The sequence below is a fragment of the Musa acuminata genome, chromosome BXJ2-1, assembly GCF_036884655.1.
Source record: "Musa acuminata AAA Group cultivar baxijiao chromosome BXJ2-1, Cavendish_Baxijiao_AAA, whole genome shotgun sequence".
Classification (NCBI taxonomy): Eukaryota; Viridiplantae; Streptophyta; class Magnoliopsida; order Zingiberales; family Musaceae; genus Musa; species Musa acuminata.
In genome coordinates, this window is record NC_088338.1 from 34682501 (window position 1) to 34697392 (window position 14892).

Sequence of the window (14892 nt, forward strand, 5' to 3'; positions counted from 1 at the left end):
TACCCTATACATCAGTAATAGGGTATATCATGTATGTCATGCTATATACTAGGCCTAATATAACGCATGCTCTGAGTGTTATGAGTAGGTGTCATGTAGATTCAGGCTTGGAGCACTAGAAAGCAGTAAAGTATATCCTTAAGTACTTAAGAACGATTAAGAATCTTTTACTAGTATATGGAGATAATAGTCTCAGGATTGAAGGCTACACGGACTCGAGTTTTTAGTCTGATGTCGATGATAGCAAGTCAAATTCGGGGTATATGTACACCTTGAATGAAAGAGTAGTATGCTGAAAGAGTTTCAAGCAAGATACTACTGCTGACTTGACTATAGAGGCGGAGTACATTACTACAGTAGAGGCAGCAAAGGAGGGAGTCTAGATGAAGAAGTTCATCATAGATCTGGGAGTCATACCGGGTAACGAGGAGGCGATTCCCTTATATTCCGAGAACTATGGGACGATTACTCAAATAAGGGAACCCGAGTCTCATCAGAAGTGTTCTGAGGAGGTTTCAGCTTATTAGAGAGATCATGGTCTGAAGAAATGTAGTAGTGAAAAGAGTCTCATCCAAAGATAACATTGTAGATCTACTGATAAAGCTGTTGTCTCAGATTGTCTTTGAGCATCACAGGGGTTTGATGGGGATCAGACATATAGGTGATTGATTTTAAGTTAAGTGGGAGATTACTAGTCATATATGCTCTGCAAGCCAATCACGTGAGTGATGACATGTGTGACTTGACACATAGTTTTTTTGCTTATTATATTTTGACATTTATTATTTTATATTGACTATTGCATATATGCATGCATATATTTTGATATCCTTGGATCTGTGCAATAGGAATCGGATCGTGATGAGATCACGATAATGAGATCAATTCGCCTTTAAACACAAATCCTAAATAATCTCAATCATAGGATACTCGAGAGGGATATCGAGATAATTGGATAGACTAGTGTGTTGTATACCTGTCCATATAATAGATGCAGTTGGTCTCATAGCTGCTTGTGTGGGGATACTAGGGATATAATACATGTGCTCATTGGGGAATGAGTTCAACGATTGATCCACTTATGGAATGCTAAATGGTTGATGATGCCTTATTGTCAGACATCGATTCCGTGGTCCTAGTGGTATATCTAGTCCTTAGACTTGAGAAACTAAGGTTGTCCTGTATGAATGCTCCACTCTTTGATATCAAACTTATAGGTTTGAATGTCCCAGATCTAGCACAGCCGATCTTCGGGAGTGGTAGTCAACCTTACGAGGGCTATTGCATGTCGATAGAGAATCATCCACTCTCGATGTCATGAGAGAAATGTCTCATTTGTTCTTGCTCAGATAAATCCCTAGCTAGGGTCATTCGGATTGAGAGAGAAAGAGTTCTCTGGAAGAATCCGATTAGAGCAAGACTCGAGTAGAAACAGTATGAGTTTGACAGCATCATACCCGGTATACAATCTTTGGGATATTAGATAAATGAGGGACTATAGGTACACGATAACTAAGGATAGACATGTCCAATGGATTAGATTCCCCTGTGTCATTTAGGGATTACGACGTAGTGGTCTAGTATGTCTGTAGTCGATGAATTGAGTGAATTATTATGTAGATAATAATTCTCTGTACTAGAAGAAGTTCTGACAGGTATGACTCATGGCTAGCTCGATATTAGGCCTAGAGGGTCACACACATATGGTAGGCATTGCGATGAGTAGAGGTTCGAATATGAGATATCCGCCGGAGCCCCTATCTTATTGGATATCCAATAAGCCCCTAAATTATTGGATCCTATGTATGAGATCCAATAAGAACCCATGAGAAATTATTGGATAGAGATTCACTATTCTAAGAGGCTTAGGTAATTGGATGAAGATCCAATACCCAATAGGGGAGGATCCATTAGGGTTGAGTTGACAAGGAACCTCTATAAATAGAAGGGATTTAGTGGTTCATAAGCTAGAGCCTTTGCTTGCCTCTCCTATTCTCCTCCCCCTCTCCACCTCAAAGTAGGCTTAGAGTTTTAAGAGTATCATTGTAGCTCTACTGTGTGGATCACCGCTAGAGAAGAGAGCGCTTGACCTCCTTCACCATCTCCTAGATTTCTATAGGGACATAGAGATATACGATCTCCCTAGGTAACATAATATATTATATATGCAGTTTTAAGTTTCATGGATTTTTACATACCATTCTTCGCATGACGACGAACATATATTTGGGAATTGGGGATTTTGTTTTCTGTTCTTCCGCTGCACATGTGATGTCGCCCCCAAGATTTCCCAACACAAGAGAGATGGCTTTTTCCGATAATCTAGAGGGTCCCTATATCATTTATCCTCTTATACTCAATGGGACGGACTATACTTTTTGAAAAATATTTATGAGAGTTTTCTTGCTATCTATTAATTTTGATTTATGGAATATCGTTGAAAATAGTTTTCAAAAGTCTTCTAATCCAATGAACGAATGGAATGATTTGGAGAAGAAAACTTTTCTTTAAATGCTAGAGCTATGAATGCTCTATTTTATGCTTTAGACAAAAATGAGTTTAATCATATTTCAATTTGTGAAACCGCACATGACATTTGGCATACTCTTGAAATTTCATATAAAGGCACAAGTAGAGTTAAAGTGTCTAAAATAAATCTTTTTATATATAATTTTGAAATGTTTTGAATGAAACTAAGTAAAACTATTGTTGACATATACACCCATTTTACGGATGTCGTCAATAATTTAAAAGCTCTTAGCAAATGTTTTCTGAATCTTGAACTCGTTAATAAAGTTTTACGATCTCTTTCTAAAAATTGGGATTCGAAAATAATTATAATACAAGAGGCAAAAGACTTCAATAATTTTTTGCTGGAAGAACTCATCGATTCATGAATTACATATAAAATGACTTATGTGACACATGACGAACTTAAGAACAATCTTCGAAAGAACAAAAAAGATTTGACACTTAGAACAAAAGAAAACTACTCAGCAAAAGCTCAAGTGATGATGACTTTGAACTTCTCATAAGTAAATTTAAAATATTCTTAAAACAAGAATAAAAAAATAAAAATATATTTCAAAAGAAGAAGTTGCGAAAGAAAAAGAAAGCATTCAAGATAACTTAGGATGAATCGAGTATATTCGAAAAGATGGAGTAAACCGACAAAGACAAAGTGACGAACTATGCATTAATGGCTTTCAACGATAAGGTAAATGACTCAACCAAAACTCCTTTACCTTATAATGAATTACTTATACTTTCCATGATTTATTTGATGAATTTAAATTATTTGATAAAAATTATAAATTATTAAAAAATATCATGCTTCTCTTTCTAATGAATTTAAAAAATAAAAAAACGGGCATGCAAAAAGAAAAAATTGTTATTACAACAAAACGTTAGATAAATTTAACGTTGGTAGCAAATATTTAAAAATGATTCTTGCCAATAAGAGTCTTATTCATAGAAAAGAAGAAATTGACTTTGTGAGTAGTAACACTCAACAAAAGCCAACAACATTTGTTAAAGGATCCACATTAAATGTTTCACTTAAAAACAAATATAATTTTTATGGTAGACATGGTCATTTTACATATAAATTGTTCATTTAAAAGATATGACTTACATAAATTAGTTTGGGTTCATAAAGAAATCATAAATGATATTGTGTCAAAAAAATATGATAGATAGATCTAATCATGAGGGAACCAAAGTCAAACGGGTATCTAAAGCAAACTCACATTTCTTGTAGACATCTCTACAATCAAAAGCTAGGATCAAAAATAAAATTTTGATAGTAGATGCTCAAGGCTTATGACCGGAGATTCAACACACTTCACAAAGCTCGCTAGCCAAAATAAAATGATTTTAATTGAAGATGCTTTTATGTTTAATGAAACCATGCTTGATAATTTAATAATGTAATAATGTAATGATGATTTTAAGTAATGATGATTTGAAATTATGCTTAATGAGTTTATAATTTAAAATTATGTATGATGATTTTTGTGATTTATAGCTTATTGATCTTGATGATTTTTGTGATAATTTTTTGTTTTTTTGGTTTTAAACGATAGTGCATGGATTTGGCATAAAAGACAAAGGCATGCTTGCATAAAATAAATCAAATAAATTGAAATACATAAAAAGGGAATACATTTTTGTTGAAAATTTCTCTATCTCTATCTTATTGAGTGTTCAATAAGAGATTAATGAATATATTTATGTTTTTTTTATGAATCTCTTGAAATATGAAAGTGATTTTGATGATTTAAATTGAATGAGTTTTGTCCAAATAATGATCTTGATTTCTCAATTTTGATACTTGAGTTTTTTTTTGTGAATCAAGATATCTTATTTGATCTCCTATATTTCTTTTTGCTATTTACTAAAGAGAATATTTATCAAACCGAATAATGAACTTTCTCTTGATTTCTTGAGGTATCTTTTATGGGAATCAAAATCTTTTTTATCTTATATGATTTCTTCTTTTTAGCATTTACTAAAGAGAGAAAAATATGAACAAACCATGATCTTGAGATTTTTATATGGTTCACTATGATTCTTTCATTTTATTAAAGAGAATTATTCAAATGAATCACAATTTTTCTTTTGATTTCTCATAATTATAATTTTAGATTTTTATATGAATCAAGATATTTCATTATTTGTTCTCCTACAATTCTTTTGTTGTTTATTAAAGAGGATATTTATTAAAATTAACCATGATATGTCACTTGACTTCTTAAGGTTTTTGACTTGAATTTTATTTATAATACTCCATTGTATTCATGAATTATATACCTCATCACTCTTGATTTAAATTTATCTTTTTTTGTCATGATTTAAAAATTGATGTAAAGAGAAAAGAATTATAACATTGTATTATTCTCCTTTTTTTTATAATGACAAAGGGAGAGAAAGAATTACTAGCTCAAGAAAAGAAAAACTTGCTAGCTTGCTATCTCAAAAGAGAAGCAAAGATTGCTAGTTTGCATATTGCAAAAAGAAAAAAAAAATTGCTAGCTTGCAATCTCAGGCAAAAGTACTATCTTGCCCATCTCAAGAAAAAAAATTTGCTAGCTTGCTCATCTCAAAAGAGAAGCAAAGTTTGCTAGTTTGCATATTGCAAAAAGAAGAAAAAATTACTAACTTGCAATCTCAAGCAAAAGTTCTATCTTACCCATCTCAAGAAGCAAAACTTGCAAGCTTATATATTACAAAAAGAAGCAAGAATTACTAGCTTGCATACTTCAACAAGAAGTGAAAATTACCATCTTGCACATCTCAAAAGAGAAGCAAAGCTTGCACATTTCTAAAATTTGCTAAGCTTGCATGTTCTATAGTGAAGTAGAACTTGCATGTTTCAAAAATATGCTAGTTATACTTTTCTCCTTTTTGTTAATGACAAAAGGGGAGAAGGTATGATAATTTGAATTGGTATGATACACTTTGATATTTTGAAATTATGATTATGTATGCAATACTCATGATTTTATTATGATAATGTATATGATGTATTGCATATGATGTGATTCATGATTAAAATCATTTCAACTTGGATTTGAAGGTTATCATTTATTTGAATAATACTATATTTCAATATGACATATTGATAGGGAGAGTTTAGTTTAAACTCCATCATTAATTGATTGTCATCATAAAAAAGGGAGAGATTATTGAATCTCAGATTTTGATAATAAAATCAATGAATGAAGTTATGAACTAATATACGTTTTGTTAGGATCGAGAGCACTAAGAGGGGGGGGTGAATTAGTGCAGCGGAAATCTTTCAGCGATTAAAAACGAAAGCTGCGTTCGTTCGATAAAAACTATTTTGATGCAAAAGCCGATTCTAAGATTACTTATGATTAAGTGCAGTTTACGTCTAAACACAGTTTGCGTCTAAACGCAGTTTGCGTCTAAGCTCAGATTGCGTCTAAGCGCAGTTTGCGTCTAAGCGTAGTTTGCGTCTAAGCGCAGATTGCGTCAAAGCGCAGTTTGCGTCTAAACACAGTTTGCGTCTAAGCGCAGTTTAAGCAGAAGTATAAAGACAGTGTGCTGCTATTGTACAACTCAAAAAGTAATATGCAAAAAGCAGATTTACGTCTAAACGCAGATTTACGTCTAAACGCAGATTTACGTCTGAACTTTGAAACTCATTTGTAGACTCGCAGAAGGCAGTATGCAGTTGAAATCAAGACGTAAACTGAAATCTGATGATTGTACGAGGAAAGCCGATTTACGTCTAAATGCAGTTTTACGTCTAAATGCAGATTTTCGTCTAAACCTTGAAACTCGTTCGTAAAATTGCAGAAGACAGTTTGCAGTTATAAATAGAATCAAAACGTAAATGTAAACTGCAAAGAAACTCGTTCGTAAAAGCGCAGAAGACAGTTTGTAGTTACAAAACGTAATCGTAAACTGTAATGTATGAAAACACTGATTTACGTCTGAATGCAGATTCGGAAAGATCAACACTTAGATCTAACCCAATTTCAGTCTTTCAAGGGCCCAATTGCCCCAAGATTAAGCTAATGGGATCACCTCCCATTTTCCAACTTAATCAACGTGCTAACTATAATTAGATCTAAGACAATTTCTGCAGCTTTGCTTCGGTGCGTCAATCGCTTCTTCCGGCGAGTTTCCGGCGAACTTCCGTCGATCATCCGATGAACCCTCGGTGATGCTCCTGCGGACTTTCGGCAAACTCCTGGACTTTGCGACGATCCACTTGGCAAGTTCCGACGAGCTTCGCTTGGCAAGCTTCTGGACTTCTCGGATCTGTTCTCGCAGAACCTCCGACGACCGTCCGAACTTCCGTCGAACTCTCGAACTCCCAACGTGATCATGAACTTGACTCCGGCGCAACTCCTGCTGCTTGTCTAACTTTCATCGTAGTTAATCCTGCACACTTATCTCAACACATAGATTAGACAACAAATGACAATTGACTTCATCATCAAAATCCGAGATTCAACAATCTCCCCCTTTTTGATGATGACAATCAATTGATAATGGAGTTATCCTTAACTCCCCCTGTCTATATGCCATAGTTGAGATAAGTCAACCTTGAATTCAAGACCTAAGAATTCAAGTGACGTATTGATAAGTTAGATCAGTTAAACTTATCAATACTCCCATCATGATACTCATCATGTTGTATCTCTTCAAAGATGATGTCAAGGCTTGACATACATCATCAAGTTTGTATGATTGTGTTTGTAACTATTCATCATGTATTTTGAACATTATCATTTAAAGCTGTGAAGCACTATTACATGATGCACACATTTGAAATATTCTAGCAAGTTTTGCATTTTCTTCACATGATAAGATATCAACTCAGGGCATAATGCAAACTTTAGCACATGTTCATATATCTCTTGGTGTTGCAAGGATGGCATAATCATAGCAGTGTGTTTATAGCATCACTCATAGTATTTCTAATCATGGCAGTGTTTATCAATTCATATATCTCCCCCTTTGTCATCAACAAAAAGCATAGTAATTATGATACCAGGAAAATAATAATAGCAAGCTTATAGAGGAATTTTACATAGATTGCTTTAAATACTTCTTCCCCTTTTTGTTATAATCCATTGTCTATGTAAAGATTTTGCAGGATGGAATACATACACATGAATCACTTCATCAAATCTATTTCAGAACCTTATTTTTCATGAAAGTGTACGAGAAAATCTGTTTTATAAATAAGATGCATTCGGACAAGATTTTGTTGCAGATTTTCACATATAGAAACATGGCAATCAAGTGATTTGATCATTCAATATAGTCCAAAAAATAATTTTAACAAATTTATCTATTCGGACACATCAACATTCCTAATTCTTTTCGAATGAAATCAAATTATTCTTCACTTAGAGGTTTTGTAAAAATGTCAGCTAGTTGATGTTTAGTATCAATGAACTCTATGGTTACGTCATGATTAGTGACATGATATCGTATAAAGTGATGTCTAATATCAATATGTTTTGTTCTTGAGTGTTGTATAGGATTCTTAGTTAAGCATATTGCACTCGTGTTATCACATTTAATGGGAATATCTTTAAGATTAACTTTGTAATCTTCTAAAGTGTTTTTCATCCATACAACTTGTGCACAGCATGCACTTGCTGCAATATATTCAGCTTCGATTGTTGATAGAGCAACCGAGCTTTGTTTTTTTGATGACCAGGAAACAAGGGCATGTCCTAAAAATTGACATGATCCTGATGTGCTTTTTCTATCTAGTCTACAGCCAGCGAAGTCCGCATCAGCATAAGCTGTTAACTCAAAATTTTCAGATTTTGGGTACCATAATCCTAGATTTATGGTTCCATTAAGATATCTAAGTATTTTTTTAACTGCTTTGAGATGAGATATCTTAGGGTTTGATTGAAATCTAGCACAAAGTCCTACACTGAACATGATGTATGGTCTGGTGGCAGTGAGGTAAAGTAAACTTCCTATCATACCCCTATAAGTTTTTTGATCAAAGCTTTCTCCACTTTCATCAATTTCTAACTTAGTGGAGGTGCTCATAGGAGTGTTACTAGCCTTTGAGTTGTTCATATTAAACCTTTTTAATAAATTCATGGCATATTTAGTTTGACTAATAAAGATGCCATTGCTTAGTTGTTTGATTTGTAAACCTAAGAAGAATGTTAATTCTCCCATTAAGCTCATTTCGAATTCAAGACTCATAGTTTTAGCAAAAGATTCACAAAGAGATTCATTTGTAGAGCCAAAGATGATATCATCAACATAAATCTGAATAATGAGAAAATTATTTTCAAAATTCTTGATAAACAATGTAGTATCAACCTTGCCTTTTGTAAAGTTATTTTTGATAAGAAAAGAACTAAGTCTCTCATACCAAGCCCTTGGGGCTTGTTTTAAACCATAGAGAGCTTTAGTTAATCTAAACACATGATTAGGGAGGCTATTATTTTCAAATCCAGGAGGTTGTTCAACATAAACTTCTTCGGAAATAAAGCCATTTAGAAAAGCGCTTTTAACATCCATTTGAAATAACTTAAAATTATTACAACTAGCGTAGGCAAGGAGCATCCTTATGGCTTCCAATCGAGCCACAGGTGCGAAGGTTTCTTCGTAATCGATACCTTCTTCTTGGTTGAAACCTTTGGCTACTAATCTAGCCTTGTTTCTAACCACGATACCATTTTCATCTTGCTTGTTTCTGAAAACCCATTTAGTACCAATAACTAAATGGTCATTTGGCCTAGGAACAAGCTTCCACACCTCATTTCTCTCAAATTGATTCAATTCATCTTGCATTGCAATAATCCATGAATCATCTTTCATGGCTTCGTCAACGCATTTGGGTTCAATTTGGGAGAGAAAGGCGGCGTTTGCACAAAAAGTTTTAAGAGAAGATCGTGTTTGAACCCCCTTTGACGTGTCTCCTAAGATTAGCTCCTTGGGATGAGCATCTACATACTTCCAATCCTTGGGTAAGGATATTTCGGGAGTGGATGCATCCAAGTTGCTAGTTGGAGAAGGAGTTTCATTTAAATTCAAGGAATCAAAATTAACATCTTCGTCAAGATCATTTTTCGTGATTTCGGAAATCTCATTGAAAACAACATGAATGGATTCTTCGATAATTAAAGTTCTTTTATTGAAGATACGAAAGGCTTTAGAAACAGTAGAATAACCAAGAAAGATTCCTTCATCGGATTTAGCATCAAATTTTCCTAAGTTGTCCTTTTCATTTAAGATAAAACACTTACACCCAAAGACTTTAAAATATGAAACATTGGGTTTTTTATTGTTCCATAACTCATAGGGAGTTTTGGTTAGTAGAGGTCTTACTAGAACTCTATTCATAATGTAGCATGCAGTATTTACGGCTTCGGCCCAAAAATATTTGGGTAGGTTGTGTTCATTCAACATGGTTCTTGCCATTTCTTGTAAATTTTGATTTTTTCTTTCTACAACTCCATTTTGTTGAGGATTTCTAGGAGTAGAGAAATTATGGTTGTATCCATTGAGTTCACAAAATTCCTGAAAATCATGGTTTTGAAATTCACCACCATGATCACTTCTGATTGATGAAATCATAGACCCTCTCTCATTCTGAACAAGTTTGCAAAACTTGGTAAAAGATCTAAGGCACTCACTTTTCTGTTTTAAGAAGTAAGTCCATGTGTATCTGCTATAGTCATCCACGATGACGAAGGCATATTTGCTACCTCCTAGGCTTGATGTGGAGATTGGTCCGAACAAGTCCATATGGATCAATTGTAAGGGCCTAGAGGTGCTTATTTGATTTTTAGATTTGAAGCTACTCTTAATTTGTTTACCTAATTGGCAAGCATCACATACATTATTTTTGATGAACTTGATATGAGGAATTCCTCTTACAAGTTCTTTGGATGATATTTGAGTGATTAGTTTCATGCTAGCATGACCTAATCTTCTATGCCATATCCAAGCATCCTCATTCAAAGCAGAAAAACACATTTCATTACACAAATCATTGATGTCAATAGTGTATACGTTATTTTGTTTCAATGCAATCATAGATATATTTTTGTGTGGTTTTTCAATGATGCAAGCATTAGATTCAAATCTTATAATATATCCTTTATCACATAATTGACTAATGCTCAAGAGGTTATGTTTTAAACCATCAACTAGCAAAACATCTTCAATAGAGAAGTTAGATTTGTTACCTATGGTTCCTTTGCCAATGATTTTACCCTTGTTGTTGTCTCCAAAGGTGACATATCCTTCGTCTATGCTAGTGAGCTTAGAGAATTGAGATGGATCTCCGGTCATATGCCTTGAGCATCCACTATCAAGGTACCATCTCTTGCTCCTAGCTTGCGATTGTTTAGTTTTCTACAAGAAAGGATGATGTTTAGGTACCCATTTGCTTTTGGGTGCCTCACAAATAGATCTACATTTCTTATCATGTTGCATAGAATTTGTCATGGTTCCTTTAGGAACCCAAATCAATTTGTTTGGACTTATTTTCTTGAATGGACAACAATGTGTCTTGTGTCCAAATTTACAACAGAAGCTACATTTGTCTTGATGTCGAATATGTAAGATGGAGCCTTTTATGAAGGTGGTTGGATTTTGGTGAGGACTTCTCACGAATCCAATTCCACTTCTTTTGGGAACGTGACCCTTGTTTATAAGGATCATGTTCAATGACTTGCTACCAACCTCGAATTTCTTCAAGGTGTCCTTAAGTAGCAAGTTTTCTTTTTGGAGAGCTTCTAGATCATGGCATTTTATGCATGGGCTTAAACTATCATGATGTTCAGCATTTAACTTATCGAAATTACAAATAAGACTATCATGCTCCTTTTTTAGCAATTTGTATTTACTACTGATAGTCTTACACTCATCAAACAATTCATGGAAAGCATTTAATAATTCATCGAATGATAAATCTGCATCTATTGAATTTGTTACCTCATCTTCGATGGCCATTAAGGCGTAATGAGCAACTTGCTCGGTGTTGGACTCCTCTTCTTCGGATGCGCTCGAGTCATCCCATGTTGCTTGAAGCGCCTTCTTCTTTGATGTTCTCCTTTTGACTTGGGGACAATAACTCTTGTAGTGTCCCGGCTTTTTGCATTCATAGCAGATTACTTGGTCCTTCTTGGGTTCAAGTTTATTTTTTGCATCATTCTTAAACTTGTTTCTTTTAAAGAACTTTTTAAACTTTCTTGTTAGAAGTGCCAAGTCATCATCACAGTCCTCATCACTTGAGTTTTCTCTCAAGTGGCATTCAGAAGTTTTGAGTGCCATATCCTTCCTGTTCTTTGGAAGGATGTCTTCTTGCTCTTCATGAGCTTTACAAGTCATTTCGTAGGTCATTAATGACCCGATTAGTTCTTCAAGAGGGAAATTTCGTAGATCTTTTGCCTCTTGAATAGCAGTGACTTTAGGATCCCAACACTTAGGAAGGGATCTTAGTATCTTATTAACAAGCTCAAAATCCGAAAAACTCTTTCCGAGTCCTTTTAGACCGTTGACGACATCCGTGAAACGGGTAAACATGTCGCTAATGGTTTCACTCGGTTTCATCCGGAAAAGTTCGAAAGAATGTAACAGCAAATTGATTTTTGACTCTTTTACTCTACTTGTGCCTTCATGGGTCACTTCGAGTGTGTGCCAAATATCAAATGCAGTTTCACAAGTTAAAACACGGTTAAACTCGTTTTTATCAAGTGCACAAAATAAGGCATTCATAGCCTTTGCATTAAGAGCGAAAGCCTTCTTCTCCAAATCATTCCAATCGATCATTGGAAGAGAAGACTTCGAAAATCCGTTTTCGACAAGATTCCACAGTTCAAAATCCATAGAAATAAGAAAGATCCTCATTCGGGTCTTCCAGTAGGTGTAGTCCGTCCCACTGAACATGGGTGGACGCGTAATAGAATGCCCCTCTTGGTTTCCGGCGTATGCCATTTCTCTTGGGTTTTAATCCGTTAGAGAGTTAACCTAGGCTCTGATACCAATTGTTAGGATCGAGAGCACTAAGAGGGGGGGGGGTGAATTAGTGCAGCGGAAATCTTTCAGCGATTAAAAACGAAAGCTGCGTTCGTTCGATAAAAACTATTTTGATGCAAAAGCTGATTCTAAGATTACTTATGATTAAGTGCAGTTTACGTCTAAACACAGTTTGCGTCTAAATGCAGTTTGCGTCTAAATGCAGATTGCGTCTAAGCTCAGTTTGCGTCTAAGCGCAGTTTGCGTCTAAACACAGTTTGCGTCTAAGCGCAGTTTAAGCAGAAGTATAAAGACAGTGTGCTGCTACTGTACAGCTCAAAAAGTAATCTGCAAAAAGTAGATTTACGTCTAAACGCAGATTTACGTCTAAACGCATATTTACGTCTAAACGCAGATTTACGTCTGAACTTTGAAACTCTTTTGTAGACTCGCAGAAGGCAGTATGCAGTTGAAATCAAGACGTAAACGTAAATTGAAATCTGATGATTGTACGAGGAAAGCCGATTTACGTCTAAATGCAGATTTTCGTCTAAACCTTGAAACTCGTTCGTAAAATTGCAGAAGACAGTTTGCAGTTATAAATAGAATCAAAACGTAAATGTAAACTGTAAAGAAACTCGTTCGTAAAAGCGCAGAAGACAGTTTGCAGTTACAAAACGTAATCGTAAACTGTAATGTATGAAAACACCGATTTACGTTTGAATGCAGATTCGGAAAGATAAGCACTTAGAAACTTGTTCGTAAAGGCGCAGAGAGCAGTAGCTATGTAGGAGGTTTGCAGTAATGATAAAGTGCTCAAAATAAACGCAAACCAGAGATTTAGAGTGGTTCGGTCAGTCTTGACCTACTCCACTTTTGGCTTCCTCCACCGATGAGGTCACCGACGTCAACTAGAGGCCTTCCTTCAATAGGCGAAGGCCAACTGCCCTTTTACAGATTCACTCCTTTTGATGGGCTCAGGAGACAACCCTTACAGGACCTTTCTCTCCTCTCTTTACAACTCAAGACTTGAAGAACAGAAAGAGGAGAACTTTAGGACTTTACACAAATTTGAGCTCTTAGAATCACAGAAAAGATCAAGAATTCGGTGTAGGTCTGTATCTTTTCAGTGCTGAATGGGTGGAGTATTTATAGGCCCCAACCCAATTCAAATTTGGAGCTCAAAACGATCAAATCCCAGAATTCCGGGATCAGGCGGTTGCACCTCCTGACTGGAGAGGTTGCACCGCCTGGCAGAGCTCGAAGACTGAGCCCAGGCGGTGCCACCTCTTGACTGAGGCGGTTGCACCTCTCTGCCAGAGCTCGAAGACCAAGCTCAGGCGGTGCCACCTCTCTGTCAGGGAGGTTGCACCGCCCAGTCTTGCTCGAAGACTGAGCTCAGGCGGTGCCACCTCTCTGTCAGGGAGGTTGCACCGCCCAGTCTAGCTCGAAGACTGAGCTCAGGCGGTGCCACCTCCTGGCTGGGGAGGTTGCACCGCCCAGTCTCGCTGGGAGGCTTAGCCCAGGCGGTGCCACCTCCTGGCCTAGGCGGTTGCACCTCCTGGTGCAATCAGGGTCCGAATGGTTAGCTCCATTCGGCCCAATTTCAGTCTTTCAGGGGCCCAATTGCCCCAAGATTAAGCTAATGGGATCACCTCCCATTTTCCAACTTAATCAACGTGCTAACTACAATTAGATCTAAGACAATTTCTGCAGCTTTGCTTCGGTGCGTCAATCGCTTCTTCCGGCGAGTTTCCGGCGAACTTCCGTCGATCATCCGATGAACCCTCGGTGATGCTCCTACGGACTTCCGGCAAACTCCTGGACTCTGCGACGATCCACTCGGCAAGTTCCGACGAGCTTCGCTTGGCAAGCTTCTGGACTTCTCGGATCTGTTCTCGCAGAACCTCCGACGACCGTCCGAACTTCCGTCGAACTCTCGAACTCCCAACGTGATCATGAACTTGACTCCGGCGCAACTCCTGCTGCTTGTCTAACTTTCATCGTAGTTAATCCTGCACACTTATCTCAACACATAGATTAGACAACAAATGACAATTGACTTCATCATCAAAATCCGAGATTCAACACTTCAATGCAATGTTGTATTTTTGAATTTTCGATAAAAATAGTACATTAGATATAAGGAAATATTTTCTCTAGCCCAAAATTTTATTAGGTGTTTTGGACCAATTTAGAAGATTAAATGTCAAAAAATGTTGTACGGATCCATGATATTTCTATAAAATGAAAGAAAAGTTGGCAAAAAAAAAAACACATAGTTCGCTAGCTAAATAATTTATAAAAATATCAAACAATTCTCTAAAATAGAAAAACAGTAATATATATCCATTTTCATTTAATTAAAGCCTTTCCTAAAATTTTTAGGCCTACTAGACCAGTCCTTCT